This window comes from Pongo pygmaeus, chromosome 2 (assembly GCF_028885625.2).
Source record: "Pongo pygmaeus isolate AG05252 chromosome 2, NHGRI_mPonPyg2-v2.0_pri, whole genome shotgun sequence".
Classification (NCBI taxonomy): domain Eukaryota; kingdom Metazoa; phylum Chordata; class Mammalia; order Primates; family Hominidae; genus Pongo; species Pongo pygmaeus.
The window spans coordinates 69,315,241-69,334,380 of NC_085930.1; positions in this window are offsets into that span (position 1 = coordinate 69,315,241).

The window sequence follows — 19,140 nt, forward strand, 5'->3', positions numbered from 1 at the left end:
TCAGGGTGCACTGCGGCACGGGCAGCAGCTGGTCGCAGGGACAGAACCTGGTGGTGGCAGGGGAAAGAGGAAGCATTCCCCAAGGAAGACCTCACTTCATCTTCCTCCGTTGCGCTGAAGTCTGGGAGGCCCCTGCTCTGGTTTAACAAGGGAGGCCATGCCCTCCCACCCCCCATGGCCTACCTGTGTGGTCCTGAAAGGGGAGGCGTCTGCCTGTCAGGCGCATGATACAAACTGGGGGGACAGCTTTTGGTTGTTGCAATGATTGGAAGCAACACCACTGGCACTAGGTGCACAGAGTCAGGAAGGGCCACATGTCCAGCAACGCTGTTCTGCATCTCACCCGACTTGCACATAACCCACTGACCTTCCTGCAGAATGTCAGTTATACACAAAAGTCCTATCAGATAGTACTTAATGTAATGCTTATTCTTATTTAGTGCTCACCTGTGTTTTTTGTTTTTTCCTATATGTCTTGTTTGAAATGACTTCGGATCATCTTACTTTTCTTAAGTCCAAATGTGTGTTCTAAGTGGGCAAAATTGATGACTGCATTGTGGTTCCCCACGTGGTTGTGCTTGAGCATTTACAAATTGAAACACATGTATGTAAAAATGATCTTCTTCCAATTACTCCACTATATTTTATTGCTCCTATATATATATTTATAATCTGGGCATTAAATTGCTTTTTTAAAAACCTCTGTTATGTAAGTGGGATATATATATATATGTTTTTTTTTTTTTTTTTTTTTTTGGAGACAGAGTCTGCCTCTGTCATCCAGGCTGGAGTGCAGTGGCTCCCTCACAGCTCACTGCAGGCTCCACGTCTTGGGCTCAAGCAGTCCTCCTACTTCAGCATCCCGAATAGCCGGGACTACAGGCGCATGCCACTGTGTCTGGCAAATTTTTGTACTTTTTTGGCAGAGATGGGGTTTCACCATGTTGCCTAGCTGATTTTGAACCCCTGGGCTCAAGTGATCCTCCTGACTCAGCCTCTCAAAGTACTAGGATTACAGGTGTGAGCCACCATGCCCAGCCTATGAATTTTATTTTAGGATAAAAAGGAAGCATTGTGTATGTTAAGGCTGAGGCTCAATAGCCCAGACGCACCGTTGGCTTGTGAACCCAAAAAGAAAATGCTAGCTGCAATAACATGGGCCCAAAGGACCACTGTTCCTATTAGGCAGCAAGTGAAAGAAAGCAGCAGTGAGCCACGAGCCACAGCATCCTTACTTCTGACGGAGAGCGGGTCTGCTGGCCATTTGATGACTGCTGCATGTTTTCCCTTGCCGTGTCATCTGTTTTTATGACATTCACTGAAGCCAGGATGTGACTTAATTTGCTATTTCTGCCTCTCTTTGTTATCGTAGGGCTGATTTGGCTGTTAGTGTATAGCCCTAGATTCAGTTGAAGTCATTAAGAGTAGAGAATAGAACATAAGGACACTTCTAATCCTGAAACTGGCCACCATAGACTGTGGCTCTGAGCCTGATTCAGTTTTGTTTTAGAATAATGTTAGACCCATGTGGTTTGCCTTTTCTTTATTGCTCTGTCAAAGGGGAACCTGAGCTCTAATCTTCACCAGTCAGGAACAATCACTGGGTCTCTGCTAGGTGGCCAGAACCCTGCTGGGCTCAGTGAGGGTTTTGCAGAGATCTGAGCTCTCTTTTCTAAGTCTACAGGATAATAGGAAGCATTATATGTAAACAGAAGAAAGTGAAAGACTCAACATGAGAGTCGGGCAGCTGTACCGAATGAGAAGGCATAAGACTTAAGTTGGTGGTGGTGTTTACAAATGACAGAAACTCAAATGGATTTAAACAGGAAAAAGGTCATCGATGAATTCTTTCACCTTAATCAAGTTTACCAGTTTCAGGTATAGCAGGACTCAGGGATTTGAATCATTTTATTCCAACAGGCTCTCCCCTGCCTCCTATCTTCTCCTTGTCCTATAAGCATTTCTCTCTTTTGTTTTTGTTCTCAGGCAGGCTTTCCCTGCCTTGGTAGTGAGACAGCTACTAACAGCTTTAGCATTTCATCCTATGAACTCAGTGAATCCAGGAAAGAAAATGCTATGAGCTTACTTGCTGATTAACTTCCACAGAAATTCTCAGGGAAGGCTCTCAGTGGCTTGGTCTAGGTCACACGCCCAGTCACTGGCCAGGGAATGCAGTGACCGCATTGCTCAACCTAGGTCACATGACCACACCCTCCCCCAAGGTAAGGTCTGTCAGCCTGGGCCAAATCTGAAAGGGGACTGGAAGCTCTGCAGGCAGAAACATCGCCTGTACACTAGAGAGGCACAAAAAGTGGACTGGCGTTTTCTGTGTGCTTTATCCCAAATGACATCTTATGCCAAAGAGGAGCAATTGGGGCTGGGTCCTTTCCCTGCTGAGCCTTGCATCTCCCTTCCCCGTACTTGTTGGGGTTGTAGGGCTGCTATGCCTCTGTGGTCTGGTTATTACAAATACAAATTTGGACTGACCTTGGGCTTCCTTCCTGCAGGGCTCAGGGGAGGCATGTGGTCCTGAAACGTGTGTGTGCATGGGTATAAGTGTGTGAGTTTGTGTGGTGTGTGTGTATATGGGGTGTGTGTGTGTGTGTTTTCCAGTTGGGAGGGTCACTGCCTTGAAAGCAGGAAGGACTTCTCTCTCCCGTCTGGTTTTCTTCCCCTTCCTTCCAGGCCCCTGTCATTCTCGTGGTTCCCAATTCCCTGGCCCTCAGCATGTGATCACCTTGTTGTAACATGGTCGACTTAAATTTCTAGTTCACAGGCAGACCTTTAAATGGAGAATGATGAAAGAACTGTTTTTTCAGTCAGGGCAAACAGCCCAAGTGGGGTTATGTTTCTCAGCAGGAAGGCACCTGCTAGATACAGCAGCTCGGATCCTGTTGGTTTACATTCAGATTTCCATTTTCTCTGCTTTTTGTTTGCATAGAGTGATCTGGGGTTGTGGAAAGAGTATGGGTTTGGGAATCAGGCATACTCGGGTTCAAATTCTGGTCCTCATCATTTTGAGTTCTGAGATGTTGAGCAATTCATTTACTCTGTCTAAGCCTCAGTTTCCTCATCTGTGAGATGGGGATGGTAGCACTTGCTTTGCAGGATGGGTTGAAGAGATGAAAAGAGATCAGGCATGCAGAGCTCAGCATGAGGAGGTGCTGAGTACCTGAAACAGTCCTTGTTCTCCCTGAATTGAGCTCTTTGATGGGTCAGTGCTTGGCTGCTGGTCCCAGGCCTCTCCTGAGGGCTGGTGATCCGGTCCTCCTGCAGTGTAGTGGCTGCTTATAGGAGAGACGTAGCTTCCCTGCCGGTGCTCCTCTATTCATCCTTCAGCTCGTCTCAGCTCTCATATCCTTTCCCTGGGGAGGTTTCCCTTGCCCTTTATTCAGGTGAGATCCCGTGTCCTTCCTTTAGGGCTCACATCTTAGCAGCAACTGTACATGTGTTTGCTGTATTGCACACGCATTGTTGTATTTATTGCACATTTGACTTGTATCTGCCTGTCCCACTGGTGCCTGTCAATAAACGCCAGCAAGCATGACTGAATGCCTGAATAAAAATGCAGGATGTTGATTTAATACAAGGAATATTAGATTTTAATTCCAGCCTGGCCTCTACCAGCTGTGCAATCCTGAGCAAGTCATTTCACCTCTGAGGTCTCTTTCTTGCACTGTGAAGAATGGGGTTGGATCTTATATTTCCTTTCCTTTCCTATGGCACTGTTTACTTCTCACTGATATATCAGATGAATCAAGTGGGACTGCTGTGGTTGGGTGTGGGTGGGGACTCAGAACGCTTCCCCGCCTGAGCGCCTGGGCCCTGCTCACCTCGAGCCCTCAGCTTCTAGAAATCCAGCTGAACACGGCCAGAGTGGAGCCACTCAGAGCCTCCCTGCCACCACATCTGTGAGTCTGGAGGATGAGCTGCATCTCTAATAGACCACAGGACACTCCCAAAAGTTTTATTTATTTTCTTTCTTTCTTTTTTTCAAAGAATTAAAACCTTGGCAGAAACTGATTTTCTGCTTATTTCTCAGAATGGCAAATGTATTGAAGAGAAAATCACTGTAAAGCCCTGTTGAGGGGTACTCTGGGCAGCAGACAGTTTTTCTGTTTTTTATCTAGAGCAGATGGGCCCTGGGGCATCCAGATTCGGAGGCCCCTCTCTCTATCCTGATCTCCAAGTGGCAGAAGCATGTTGCTACTTATTTTTGTGTCTTTGAGCCTGCGGCATTTCTTTGCTTTTTTCTCATCAGCTGATGGAATTGAAATTTCCAGCTAAAAGGAAGATGGGATGTGGGAATGGGGATTGGGGGGGACACGAATTTTTAGGTCAATTCAGTTATGGTCATTTTAGTGATCGTTTCTGTCCCATAATCAGAAAGTAAGGTAGGACTTTCAGAGGACTGCGACACAGGATGGGAACATTTTTTAGGGGAGACAGTACAGTGGGACTTCAAGTCACCCAGTGTGGCTTCCATGGTCACAGCCTGGGACTCACATCTTGGCTCGATTGCGTGTCACCTGGCGAACTCTCGGGCACCTCTGCTTGCCTGGGACTGGTGACGGGCTTGCAGTGAAGACTCAGTGCAATTGTGCACACAGTATGCATGGCATGCATGTCCTCAAGCCATGTTAGGTGTTATGTGAGGGGACACAGAGAAATAGGCACATGCTGGGAGGGAGAGGTCGAACCCTCAGGCACAGGGCTGGAGGGAGAGGGGTGTCCGCACACAGACTCTGAGGCCATGTGATGAAGGTGATGCTTTCCAAATGCCAGTCCAAATATTGGGACCTGACTGTACCGGACTCACCTAGAAAGCTCATCAGAATGCAGATTCTCAGTTGCCCTTAGGTATTTGGGGTAATGGTGGCTGAGATTCTGTAGTCTTACCCAGTGTCCTCAGAGGATTCTTATGCACAGTCAGAAGAGGGAATTGGCATTTAGAGTCCAAATAGTTGAGCTTTGGGATCAGAACTCTCAGCCTCGTGTCATTTTTTTTTAGCTCACCATGGGAGGGCCCCTTCTAAGCCTCATTTTTTTTTTCATCTGTGAAATGGAGATAATCTTTAGCTGCCTTGCAGGGTTGTTTTAAGGCTCACACGAGCTACTGAATGTGAAAGCGCTTTGCAACCGGAAGTACTGCCTCATTATCTTTTCTTACCAGGAGTGGAAACGACAACCTTGATGGTTTCCGAGGCTTCCCGTCACTTTTCACTCTGTGCACCAGGGGGCAGCAGGCACTCGCACATGAAACCTCGGAGCTGGAGCCGTTTCTCCCGCAGGAGCGAGTTCCAGTGACAGCAACACCCGCATCCAATTTCCCCTCAGCAGTCCCTGGGTCATGGAATCCCCTTACAGGACCAGACCCTCAGGAAAATCGAGGTGGCTCCAGGAAGTTTCTTCAGAAACCGATTTAGTGTATCTTCTATTATTTGTAGGCTGCAGTTAAAGTGCTTTATCTTCCCAAAGGAAGGATGGCGCAGAAAACTATAGTGACTTTGAGAAAGCCAGGCTTGAGATGCCAGACTGGAAGTTCATTGTCTAGGTTAACATGTTAGCTTCTGAATCCAATTCATTCATTCATTCATTGATTCATTCATCAGACTTGAACTGAGCCTCTTTTCTGCTGGGCACTAACTAGGCCAGGCATGGGGGAGACGAAGGTGAATAGGGCACTGATCTTGCCTTGAGAGGATTCTTGGTCTTTAAGGGAGTGGCAGATGTTTCTAGAATACCACCCATGTGTCAGGTGCTGTTCTCAGCCCTTTACAGGTGTCAAGATGTGAGTCCTGTGAATGAGGTATTATTATTCCCTCCACTTGACAGAAGGGAAACGGAGGCCCAGAGAAATTAAGTCAAAGTCTCAGGTCTAGGAGAGAAACAGGGCTTTGGACATGGGCAGCTGGGCTGCAGAGCGTTCACTCTCCCTGGTTGATGCGTGAAGCTGACATGAGACCGATTCAAGGGTGGGAGCCCACAGCCCTGTGCCTTAGCCGCTCGTTCCTGGGAGTGCTCTGATGGGGCCGTGCTGCCGGCCTCTGAGCCCCTGTCTGAAGTCGTCCTCTTGCGACTGTGCCTGGCAGTGCGAAGTGCTGGAGGGGGCGCCCCTAGGAGCAAACCCTTAGCCAAAGATGGGAGAGTGAGAAGTTGATTCACTCCAGGTGGGGCAGTCATGGAGGGCTGCTCTAGAGTGCCTCCTAGCGTTCCCCAGAGGGACTGAGCTCCAGGTGCCTTCAGCAGAACTTGCGGCTGTCCCAACAGTATGTGTGGGATCCCAGTCCAAATAAACCATCCCCACTGAAAGCCCTGGCTCAGGCTCTGTTCTGGGAAATAGCCCTGCCTAAGGCCACTGTATCTCCCAGGATTTGTATTCTTTAAGGAACAAAGGGCTGAGTTCTAGGCACAGCTGTGTTTCCAGCCCAGAACATGCCAGGGATGAAGGGAATCAGAGGTTGCGAAGCTTTAGGGGGCATTACTCTGCCCTTGTAATGGGTGGTGAAGGCCTCTCAGAAGAGATGACGTTTGGATTCAGATCACCCCTCTTAACTCCCTGTTAAAGGGCGTTCTCCCTCACTGATGCTTTCCTCGCCTTTCAAACCCACGTGCCTGTCTGAGGTCTCAGAAAGCCATGAGCCGGCCCCTGGAATCCCAGTGCCTTCTGTACCCTGCTCGTTCATCTCTAAGCATTTTTTTTCCTCCATATTGATCAGATATGGTAAACAATCAGTTGCTTCTGCCTGACTTTTCTAGAGCCGTCTGAAGCCACATGTAACCTCCCAGGGCCTCAGTTTCCACACTTGTGAAATGGGGACGGTGATGCTTTGAGTCTCGAATGTGATAGGCTTTGACAGTGGGCATGCTCAGCTGCTGGGCTCCCCTGGGAGCTAGATGGTGGCCTTAGCCCTGCTCTCCACAGCGGCCCAGTGCTCTGCCTTGCTCATGAAGGTGGCCCAGCTGCTGCCTGCTTATCTTCTGCCCTGCCACCAGCCCCAGGCATGGGGCATCCTTCTCTGATCCTTGTCGGCCCTGATGGTGTCCTGGGCTCCTAGAGGAGATGATACACTTCTTCCTTGTTTCTTTCAGATGCCCCCAGACACCCAGAAGAAACCGAAGCCACTTTAAGGGTTCAAACAGCCCTCCCTGAACCCCTCCAGGACACCCCAGTATAACATTTAGACTTTATTCTACTGACAGAACCTTTGTGTCTTCCCCACCTTGTCATACTACAAAGCCCTATGTGACTCCTCTAACCTACCCTTGGGGGGCAACATGACCCCCTCCCTTCCTTGCTTTTTTAAGGGATCCCTTCAGGTACTAATAATGGCAAACATTTATTAAGCTTTTCCCAAGTTACAGGCACTATTCTAACCACTTTTCAAGTGTCAGACCCTAAGTCTTCACAACAAGCTTGTAAAGGAGGGGTTGTTTTTATCCCCATTTTACAGATGAGGAGACGGAAGCCCAGAGGCTTTCAATTGCTTGCCCAAAGTCACAGAGCCGGGAAGTGCAGAGCCAGGCCACTGCCTGGTTTTAAATTCTGGGTGGAAATGCAATGTGCTGGTCAACATGGTGTGCTGGTGAGTGTGTTATCCTCAGGGGCACCCAGGGGACAAATGTGCAGACCAGCTGACAGCAACAGCAGGCTCCGCTCTTCTCCATCAGGAACTGTCAGAGGAGGCTGGGTAAGGAGAGCAGCTTGGCTGCCTGGGGCTGCGGTTGGGAGGCCTCAGCACAGCAGCTGCTGGGTGAAAGTGGGTTGTTCTTCTTCAGTAGGAGTTTTGGGCCCAGGTTGCTTTGTTGCCAAGGCCAGCTTGGCCTCTTTGCAAGTAATTGGTAGTTGTGCCATTGCACTTCAGCCTGGACAACAGAGTGAAACCTTATCTCAAAAAAAAAAAATTAATAGTAATAATAATTACTGAGTACTTGGTATGTGATATGGTTTGGCTGTGTCCCCACCCAAATCTCACCTTGAATTATAATAATGCCCACTTGTCAAGGGTGGGGCCAGGTGGAGATAATGGAATCATGGGGGCAGTTTCCTCATACTGGTCCCAGGTAATCTCTTTAGCCACACCTGAGAGTAGAAACCTCTTCATTTTGGAAGACAAGTAAGGGTCCTATCCACAGCTTTCTGCCCTGATCATTGCTCAGGGCAAGGTGACCAGTAGAGCCCTGGGTGAGCCTCCCCTCTACCAGTCATTGTGGGACTGGAATTACTTACAATGCATATTATGCAAGATATGGTGTATGTAGTACATACACACACACAACATGTATATGATTAATTGTAAAAAAACTTTTGCCTTTGAATAAATCTCAGCTAAGCCCCACCCTAGCCCTGAGACCATCTCATCAATCTCTGTGAACTTAGTCTGCTCATCTGCAAAATGATGGTATTAAGAGTACCTACTCCTCCCAGACCTGTTGTGAGGACTAGAGATACGTAATTAATGGAAGGCTCTTAGAACACAGCCCAGCACATACTGTATTAATCTGTTCTCACTCGGCTAATAAAGACATACCTGAGACTGCATAATTTATAAAGGAAAGAGGTTTAATTAACTCACAGTTCCATATGGCTGGGGAGGCCTCACAATCATGGCAGAAGGCAAAGGGGAAGCAAGACATGTCTTACATGGCAGCAGGTAAGAGGGCATGTGTTGGGGGAACTCCCGTTTATAAAACCATCAGCTCTCATGAGACTTATTCACTACCACGAGAAGAGTGTGGGGAAGCTGCCCCCATGTTTCAATTATCTCCACCTGACCCCACCCTTGACATGTAGGGACTATTACTGTTCAAGGTGAGATTTGGGTGGGGACACAGCCAAACCGTATCACATACTAAATACTCAATAATTATTATTACTATTAATTCATTTTGTTGAGATAGGGTTTCACTTTTGTCCAGGCTGTAGTGCAATGGCACAATCAGGGCTCACTGTAGCCTCAAACTCCTGGGCTCAAGTAATCCTCCTGCCTCAGCCTCCCAAGTAGCTGGGACAACAGGTGTGTGCCACCATGCCTGGCTAAGTCCAATGTCACATATTGTCATTATTACTGTTACTTTTACAATGTGGAGTCATTGTGGGACTTAGATACATAAATGAAATAATTCCTCGCACAAAGTAAGTGCTCATTAATGGGTACTTTATATTTTTGTTGTTATTACAAAGTTCTTTCTACCTCATTTAATCCCTACCCCAGATGTGGAGGAAAGCTGGGATTCCTTTTCTCATTTGAAAAATGTTGAAACAGATGCATATAGAAAAAGCAAATTGTCTTGTTCCAGGTTTCCTAAAGAGGAAGTATGAAAGGCATAATTGAAATGGGAAATGTTTGGTCTGAAAATCCTACATCTTTTCTCCTACCGTGAATTCTTACTAAGGGATAAGGCATTAAAGGCTTTTTTGAGCCATCTTTCTCTTATGGAGGAACACAGCCTCTTAAACCACAACAGCTACTAACTGCCTACTAGGGTCTGAAAGTGTCCTCCCAGCAGTCACGTCCCCAAAAGTGATGGCATTAGGACTTGGGGCCTGTCAGAGGTGATTAAGTCACTAGGGTGGAGCTCCTATGAATGGGATTAGTGACAACTTTTCTAAGAAGAGGCCGGAGAGCTAGCTCTTTCCACCAGGACAGGATACAGGAGAAGTCAGCCGTCTGCAACCTGGAAGAGGGTCCTCACCAGAACTCAACCATGTTGGCACTCTGACCTTGGACTTCTAGCCTTCAGAATGGTGAGAAATGAGTTCCTGTGGTTTATGAGCCACCCAGTCTATAGTACTTTGATATCGAATCCCAGACAGACTGAGACACTGCCTGTTTACACAATTCTGTTCCACCTATCATTTCAATTTCGTACTCTTAGGAGTTCTTTAAGGCCCGTCTATTTTGAAACCCATTTCAAAGATGAGAAACCTGAGATTCAAAGAGGTTGAGCATCCTGCCCAAAGCCATGCAGCAGGTTGGGCCGGACCAGGGTCTTCTGGCTTCTGGTTCTCCAGTATGGAATTAAAGAAAGAGTCTCTTTAAATCCAGAGGAGGCTTGGGGTGTGCCAAGAAGCACCCAGTGCCTCCACAGAGCAGGCTTCTTCCTTCTCCGTCTTCACCTCCCTGGCCACCCTGGCAGTCCCAACTGTGCATGAGAGCCAGCCTCTCACTGTGGCCTCTGCACCCTCTTGTAATCGGTGCCTCCTGGTGAAATTGCTGTGCCTTAGAACCCAGCATTGCCTCCCTTTCATTGCACAGTCTCGGTGTGAACCTTCTGAGTGCATCTCCCAGCACTGGACCCTGCAGCCTCTGGGCCCCACTTCCACACTCTCATCTCAGACCTGCCAGCAGGCGGTCACCTGTACATGGTATGGCTGAGCCTGAGATCTCACCTCTCAACACCCAGCTGGCTCTAGATGGGCAGGACCATTCGGAGGCAGACAGAGGGAGGTGTGCAGGGGTACAGAGGACAGATAGATGTCACTGACCCCGCCAACAAATAGTGAAACAGCAGAAAGAAAACATAGATGTACGTGTGGGTATTAGGACACTCGGTCGCAAGTAACAGAAACCCAACCCACCCTGGGTGAAGCAGTTTACTGGCACACAGAACCGAGAAGTCTGGTATAGTTCTGGCTCTGGGCTGGGGTGTTCCCAGAGGTTCAGGCAATGCTGTTGAACATGATTCTTTCTACCTGTCTCATAGGCTTCCCTATCCTGCTAATGGCAAGAGGTACACCCTTAGTTCCAGGCTGGCTGTGACTTTCTCAGCATTCCTGCAGCCAAGAGCTCATGACTTTCCTGGTTGCTCTACAAAAGGTCCCAGGACTGAGACTACTTGGGCCAAACACCCTGGCTTCAGCCAGCCTAACACCAGTCTCTATGGCCCTGTGCTGAAATAAGCTGATTATCCAGGCCTGGATCCAAGGGATGGGACCTGCCCCATCAAAACATCCTGGATGAGGAGAGGGCAAACCCTGCTTCCCACAGGAAAATTCAGGTGCCATTTCCAGAAGCGGAGGGGAATCCTGGCAGCAAACCAACCAACACCCAGGGCAGTGTTTATGCACACACTGGACACGGGGTGTCCCCAGCCAACCACTTTCCTCATAAGACTGCAAGCTTGGACCTGTTTAATGTCACATGTGAACTTGATAAGAAACCAGGGTGGAGGGTTTCCTCTGAGGATGCAAGGGCTTGGATGGAGATTCTCTGTCTAGACTGGCCTGAGTTCTTTCTGAAACTGGGCAGGACAATCAGGCTCCCAACTTTCCTTCCTTCCTGGTGCCCCCAGCAGCCACTGATGATCGCCCTGCCTCACAGTCAGGGAGGCTGTTGAGGAAGACAAGATGCCTATTATTTCTAAGGGACATACTCTCTCCAGGTGGTACAGAATGCAGACTCTCCCCTGAGAGAGAGTGAATGAGGACAGCCCGGGCTGCAGAAGCCAGTGTGGTCTGCCTTTGGGCAGCAATGGGCAGGTGGCTTTGGCTCTGTGGTCATTGGTGGGCACAGGGAGTCCAGATTCTTGCAGGGGAACAGATCCAATCTGATTATACAAACATGACAATCTTCCTGGCTTGAAGCATCTGGTTATTCTTCTCATTCCTCCAGCTTGGCTCAGAGAAAGTTTTCTCAAAGAAGGATCCACTCAGCGGCTGCCCCTTACAGCTGCAGAAAATCCTCTTTAGTTTTGCCCTGAAGCAGATAGCTGCAGACGCAGCAAACCATCCATGAAGAGATGGGATTTATATTGACAGACACATGTTTGTCCAGATCAATTAGGGAAAATTATTTTTTCAACACTCCTCAAACAAGGTTTTGCAGCAAATAATGAGTTTGAGTTGTGCAATGTGAATGTCAAAAATGTGAGATGAGATGAGAAAGCTATGTGCTAGATTACCTCTCAGGAGAGCACTGTATAGCCGGGAAGAGACACTGTGGTGATCCTCTGGCACAGAGGGCAGGATGCTCTCTAAATTACTCTGCATAATTAAGGAGAGATAAGTTTGACGTCGGGAAGGGAGTGATTGGATTGGGCAAACTGACCACTGTGTGGAGGAGTGGCAGGAAAGAGAGAGAAAGCCAGCACTGCAGACAAGGGTCTGGGGAATGCCCATGCCCATGTGCTGGGTGGAGAACTTTCAAGGGAGTTCTTGGGTGCAGGGTGACATGGACGCTCCCACATTGTCCGGGGAAACTGTTGAGAAATCCTCAAATGCTTGGTGGATGAATCTGTTCTTTTTGTTTCTCTGGATCCTCTCTGGACCCCTCTCCACTCTAGACTGAGCCCTGGGAGGCTGTCCTGCATGGACCTCCTTGCCCTCTGGCTTTTTGAAGGTTTGGCCAATGGGGAGCACAATGCACTGAATGTGTCCCACCAATATTCATAGGTTGAAATCCTAACCCTGAATATGAATGCACTTTACTTTGGGGAGTAATCAGGTCATGAGGGTGGAGCCTTCATGAACGGGATTAGTGCCCTTATAAGAAGAGATGCAAGGGTTTGATCTTGCTCTCTACTCTCCATCACATGGGGATACAACAAGAAGGTGACTCTCTGCAAACCAGGAAGCAGGCCCTTCCTAGACACCAGATCTGCCAGCACCTTGATCTCGGACTTCCAGCTTCCAGACTGGGAGAAATAAATTTCTGTTGTTTGTAAGGCACCTAGTCTATGGTATTCTTCTGTAGCTGCCCAAACTGCCTAAGATAGGGGCTTTACTTGGCTTTGGCCAACAAGGAGCTTTCATTTAAGCCTGGGAGGGAGAAGAGTGAGGCTGGGGATACTAGTTTCCCTATCCCCCAGCTGCTGCATTGCCTTGGGCTGGTTGGGTCTCTCGACAGAAGACCTCAGCCATGATGGAGCGGCCTCTCTCCACAGCCTTCTCTGTCTCCTGGTTCCTGAAGCTGCTCCTTCCTTGGCCCCTGCTGGTACTAGCTCTAGGGAGTCACACAATCCCTTGGGGTTTCTATAAGCCTTGCCCACACCTTGACAAAATTTCCCTCCGTTGAACACTCTCCAAATAATCCTGGTTTGAGTGTGCTGGCTGTTTCCTGCCAGGACTCTGACAGACCCACTTGGGATGAATGCTTTTCTCATGGAAGCCAGTCTAGGACATGCGTTCTGGGTCCTGGGTGAGTGGCTGAGCAGCAAGTTCACACTAGGGAAGAGTTGGCTTGTAGGTTAAAGCAAATACATATGGGAGCTGTCTGGGAATATCCCAGCGGCCTGGCTGCCCCTTGAAGCCATTCCCGCTTGCAACTCCAAACTGCGAGGCTCAGTGGGGGAGGGATAGCATTAGGAGAAATACCTAATGTAAATGAAGAGTTAATGGGTGCAACAAACCAACACAGCACATGTATACGTATGTAACAAACCTGCACGTTGTACACATGCACCATAGAACTTAAAGTATATAAAAAACAACAACAACAACAACAAAAATCTACATACTTCAGTGTGAAAAAAAAATGTCAGAGCAGTCCCAGGAGCTCACCCAGGCTAGGGCCCCTTAGGCCATTATGGAGAGGTCTTTCATTAACTGAGACTGGGAACAACTAGGATCTGAAGACACAGAAGGTAGGAGATTGAGAACTGCTGATGTGACCATTTCGCTGATGTGGAAACTGAGGTTATAAGAGGTTCAAGGTCACAGGTCAAGTAGACAGCAGCATTGAGAAAGCCATAGAAATGTAAAAACACGCCTTGGTCCAAGATCAGATGCTGAGCCCGAGTGTTTATAGGCCATGTCTAGGCAAGTCAGGTAGGAGGGTTCTGGGGTGCTGAGATTGAAAAGATGTTTCTCTGTTTTTCTGATTACAAAAGTAATTCAGATTCATTACAAAATATTTTAAAGATATGGCATAAAGTAAAAATCACCCAGAATCTTACCACTTAGACACAACTCATATTTACCATATTTCCTTCCAGGCTTTTTTCTTCAATATAGCTGCAGTCATTCCCTTCTTATAACTTTGTTTTCTACATATTTTTCTTAGCATTATGAGTAAGCATTCTTTGTAAACGTGATTTTTAGAACTTCCTTTTTTTGTCACATAGATTGCCATAATTTGTTTATATAACTGACTCGTAATCATTCCCATAATAGTGGCATTTACTTTTTTGTCTCTAATTTTTAATTTTTTGCTATTATAGTTAATGATACATACTTATATATGTATGTAACTAATGTATACAAACCCTGTACTTACATATTTGTGTTCACATACAATTATTTCCTTCATTTAGAGTCCTAAAAGTGGAATTACAGCATGATAGAAAACATGAACATTTTTCAGAGTCCTAATAAATATTGACGACTTGCTTTCCAGGAAATTTGTACAGCAGGCCCTCAAATACGGTCATTTTGTTCAACATTGTTTTGTTATAATGTTGATGAAAAAAAAATCCATTCCCGGTTGGGGCCACTGTGTATGTATGGGGTTTGTACGTTCCTCCGTGTCTGCGCAGGTTTTCTCTGGGTACCCCAGTCTCATCCCACATCCCAAAGATATGCTGTAGGTGAATGGGCGCCCTCAGTTGTCCCAGTTTGAGTCTGTGTGGGTGTGTGAGTGAGTGTGCCCCAAGGTAGGATGGTGTCCTGGCCAGGGTGGGTTCCCACCTTGTGCCCTGAGCTACAGGGACTGGCTCTAGCCACCCACAACCTTGACCTGGAATAAGCAAGTTGGAAAATGAATAAATGAATGAGCATGAATTATTATAAAATAATAATTCATAAAGTTCACAATAATCATACAAATGCACAACAATAAACTATTTGGTACGAAAGTGCTGAGTGAGCCACCGTATTTTTGATTGTTGGTGTTTGAACTGAGTGGTGGTAGGAGGTGCTTCTGACAATGTTTGCTTTGCATATATTTATTCCTTGATTTAACTCACTCACTGATTCACCAAAAGTTTAGTAAATAATTCTCTTACTTGTTTTTATTAATATTTCTTAGATATATGTGTATCCTACATTTAGTTCAGTGTTTGCTATTAGAGTGTTTTGGGTCTTTCTTTAGAAGTTGGGAATGATTTTGTGACCAGAATTATGCCATAGGAACTTAACTCTTGTTTATATCAATTAGCCCATGGTCAAATTGGTTTTGTTACATGTTTCAGTTTCAGAGATCCTATCAAAGACGTCAAGTGAGGACTTAGTGTGCTAAAAACATTTCTCCTGACAGTCCCCTAGGACAGTGTGTGTCTCAATGCATGGAGTTTAGTAGGGGCTTGCTTCCAGGCATTGGCTCCACTCCAGATCCCAGCCCCTCCCCCAGGCCTTGCCTTGCTTCCAGGTTTCACTTCCATTGGTCTTAAAGGTGACCCCATGCCGATTAGTGAGCGCATGGTGTGCGTGAGGGTTCCAAGAGTAATATGTGCCTACTTTCTACTTTCCAGATGTTTCTCCCTGCTGGGGCCAATTCCACCACTCCCTGGAAAGTGATGTGATGACCCTGGGCTTGAGTCCAAAGAACACAGGAGAGTTTTGGCAGGTCGATGGTGTGTTGGTGCCAACCCACTTAAAGTGAAAACACTGTAAGTTGAGTTCACATGGATGAACATATCAGCATCTGCCTCACATGAATTCAGAGGGCACCACAGCCTCCTGTCAGAGACTTCCTGGGCAGCCAGATCCATTTGGAGGAGAAGTGAGCAGGGTGTGATTTAGAAAGGATTTATGTATGGGATGTTGATGGGAGGTGTATTAGTCCATTTTCACGCTGCTGATAAAGACATACCCAAGACTGGGAAGAAAAAGAGGTTTAATTGGACTTACAGTTCCACATGGCTGGGGAGGCCTCAGAGTCATGGTGAGAGACGAAAGGCACTTCTTACATGGTGGTGGCAAGAGAAAATGAGGAAGATGCAAAAACGGAAACCCCTGAGAAAACCATCAGATCTCATGAGACTTATTTACTACCACGAGAACAGTATGGGAAAACCACCCCCATGATTCAAATTATCTCCCGCTGGGTCCATTCCACAACACGTGGGAATTATGAGAGTGCAATTCAAGATGAGATTTGGGTGGGACACAGAGCCAAACCATGTCAGAAGGGTAAATATTTTCTAGATGTGGAGACCTGGAGACACTGGCCTGTAGAGACCATTAGCACAAAGTCAACAGTAGTAAAAAAAAGTGGAAACTTAGCCTATCTGAGCCTCAGCTTCCTCCTCTATGTGGGTTAATGTTGGAAAAGTTTTCTTGGGCATTTTCCATTGAGCACACATTTAGCCATGTGCATGAGTGTACAGACATGCACACACACACAAATCCATCCCAAATTTATGTTCTATTGCATTATGAAGTTGCTGGATGGTGGATAAATCCCAAGTCTTACCTATTTTAATTTTCATCTTCCTACTACTTATCCTGATGCTAGAAATGCATTTAGTGGATTATTAGTAGTAGCTATGGAAACCCTGAACAAGGTCCTCTCGCCATCACTAACCTGGGGCCTCACCATTGCCTGTGACTGGGTATAGCTCATTTAAATACTAACTTTAAAAATGCAATTAAGAAAGTAGATCTTCAGGGCTTGTGTTTGGGCTTATCCAGTGTTTATGTAGTCATCTTGCATTGCTCTTCTCCCTGAGTGTGGGCAACTTAGAGTTGCTGGACGTGACCATCTTATAGATGTGGAAACTGAGGCTGAGAGAGGGGCCATGTCTAGCCCCAAAACATTCACTTGGTGAGTGGTAAAACCAGGAAAACAATGCATACCTCCAAATTTCAGGCTGGTGCTTTACTTATATTACCCATGATTTTAAAGAGGTAAACTCCCTTAGAAAATGTGTCTTAAACAAATCTTCCCTTTTTTTACCTTTTGAGAGGGGGTCTCACTCTGTCACCCAAGGTGAAGTGCAGTGGCGCCATTTCAACTCATTGCAAGCTCTGCCTCCCAGGCTCAAGTGATCCTCCCACCTCAGCCTCCCATGTAGCTGGGACCACAGGCGTGTGCCACCACACTCAGATAATTTTTTGTATTTTTGGTAGAGACAGGGTTTCCTCGTGTTGCCTAGGCTGGTCACAAACTCCTGAGCTTGGGTAATCCATCCATCACAGCCTCCCAAAGTACGGGGATTACAGGCATGAGCCACTGTGCCTGGCTACACAAATCTTCTCAATTCATAAACAGATGGAAGTAGTGAGAGGGGGTAGGTGTGGCCCAGAGTCTCATCCACTACAGGTTTCTGAAGCAATTTTGTGGATCTCTACAGTTCTGCTTAGAAATCAGTGGAGTCCACCAAGCCGGCCCCCTTCCTTCACTTATTCTTTCATTCATTTATCTACTTAACAAACTTATGATGAGTACTCACCATATCTTAGGCTCCAGGCTCAGCTTAAATGAACTACCTGGGATCCTTCCAATAAATTCCCTGTCTTTGCCTTTTTTTTCCTTTCTTAAATTACTCAGAGTTTTTCCTGTTGCTTTCCATCAAGAAATCCTAATAGGTGCAAAGAGTTTATACTATTTAGTGGGTGAAGCCCCTTTGAAAGATTTTAGGTGGGGAAAGATTTGAGTGTTATATAGACTGTGCTGATGGCTTAGAAAGAATGACTGAGTTCCCATATGAGAAGGAGGAGATAGGGGTACAGCAGGTTGGTTAGGTAGTATTGAAGTCGAGGAAAGAAATACTGAAAGTCTAAGCTAGGTCAATAATTAAACTAAAGGCAGGAAGGTGTAGCGATTAATAGCTTGGACTCTAACCACAGACCAGGGTTCAAATCCTGACCCTGCTGCTTACCTGGTGTGTAAACATGGGCAGTTTATTTAACCTCTCCAAATCTGTTTCATCCTCTGTAAGATAGACTGGATAACAGCATCTCTGCTTGTGAGGGATTCACTGAAATAACTAAAATGGAGGTGAAGCACAATGCCTGGTTCATAAGAAGCATTCAGTAAATACTATTGGCTATTGTTGGTGATAATGGTGATGATGATGATGATGATGATGATGACAGTGATCATGATAGTGATGATAATGGTTATGATAATGATGATGGTGATGATGATGGTGGTGATGACAGTGATGATATTTATGATGTTGATGATGATAATGGTTATGATAATGATAGTGATGATGATGGTGATGATGACAGCAATGACATTGATGATAGTGATGATAATGATGACACTGATGATGCTGATGATGATGATGATAATGGTTATAATGATGGTGATAATGATGATGGTGGTGATGACAGTCATGACATTGATGGTGGTGATGATAATGATGACATTGATGATGATGGTGATGATGATGACAATGGTTATAATGATGGTGATGATGATAGTGGTGATGACAGTCATGACATTGATGATGGTGATGATGATGACAGTGAAAGTGAGCATGGTGATTGTGATGGTAATGATAATGATGGTTATAACTAAGAAGGATGGAGATGATAAGTGAGATATGAGGGGAAAGGCAAGGATGATTCCTGAAGTTCTAGGCTAGGTGATGGCAGGATACCTTTTTGAGAAAAAAGAAACATACAAAATGTAGTCGTATGGTCCTATGCTTTTTGGAATTTGAAAAGTTGGATATCTTAATCCCAATCAATTAAGGTTGCCTTCTCTTTTCACTCTGGCTTTTTCTCCTGTATGCTATCTCTTTTATTGAGTGGTGTTGGGACAACTTCATGAAGGACCTATGCAAACTTCATTAGCTGTGTGTTTAATCTATTTCTTTGTAATTTTCAGAATATCTGAATTATATTTACTTTATGTTTTATTACATTGTCTTATGGTTATACATGGGAACTAACATCATTTGGCTGGTATCACATCTTATGCTTATACATGATACCAACATTACTTTTATAAATAGAAAGTAGCTACAGAATTAAATATGATGAAATCAAACCAAACTATTCTATTTAGTTAGATACCTGCCAACACTTTTGTTTTTGCTAAAAAGGGAGATTAAGTATGTTAGAAAGGTGATAAAGACATAGTGGCAACAAAGAGAGACTTTTTTTTTTCTTGAGACAGGGTCTTGTTCTGCCACCCAGGCTGGAGTGCAGTGGCACAATCTCAGCTCACTGTAGCCTCAACTTCCCAGGCTCAAGTGATCCTCCCACCTCAGTCTCCTGAGTAGCTGAAACCACAGATGCATGCTACC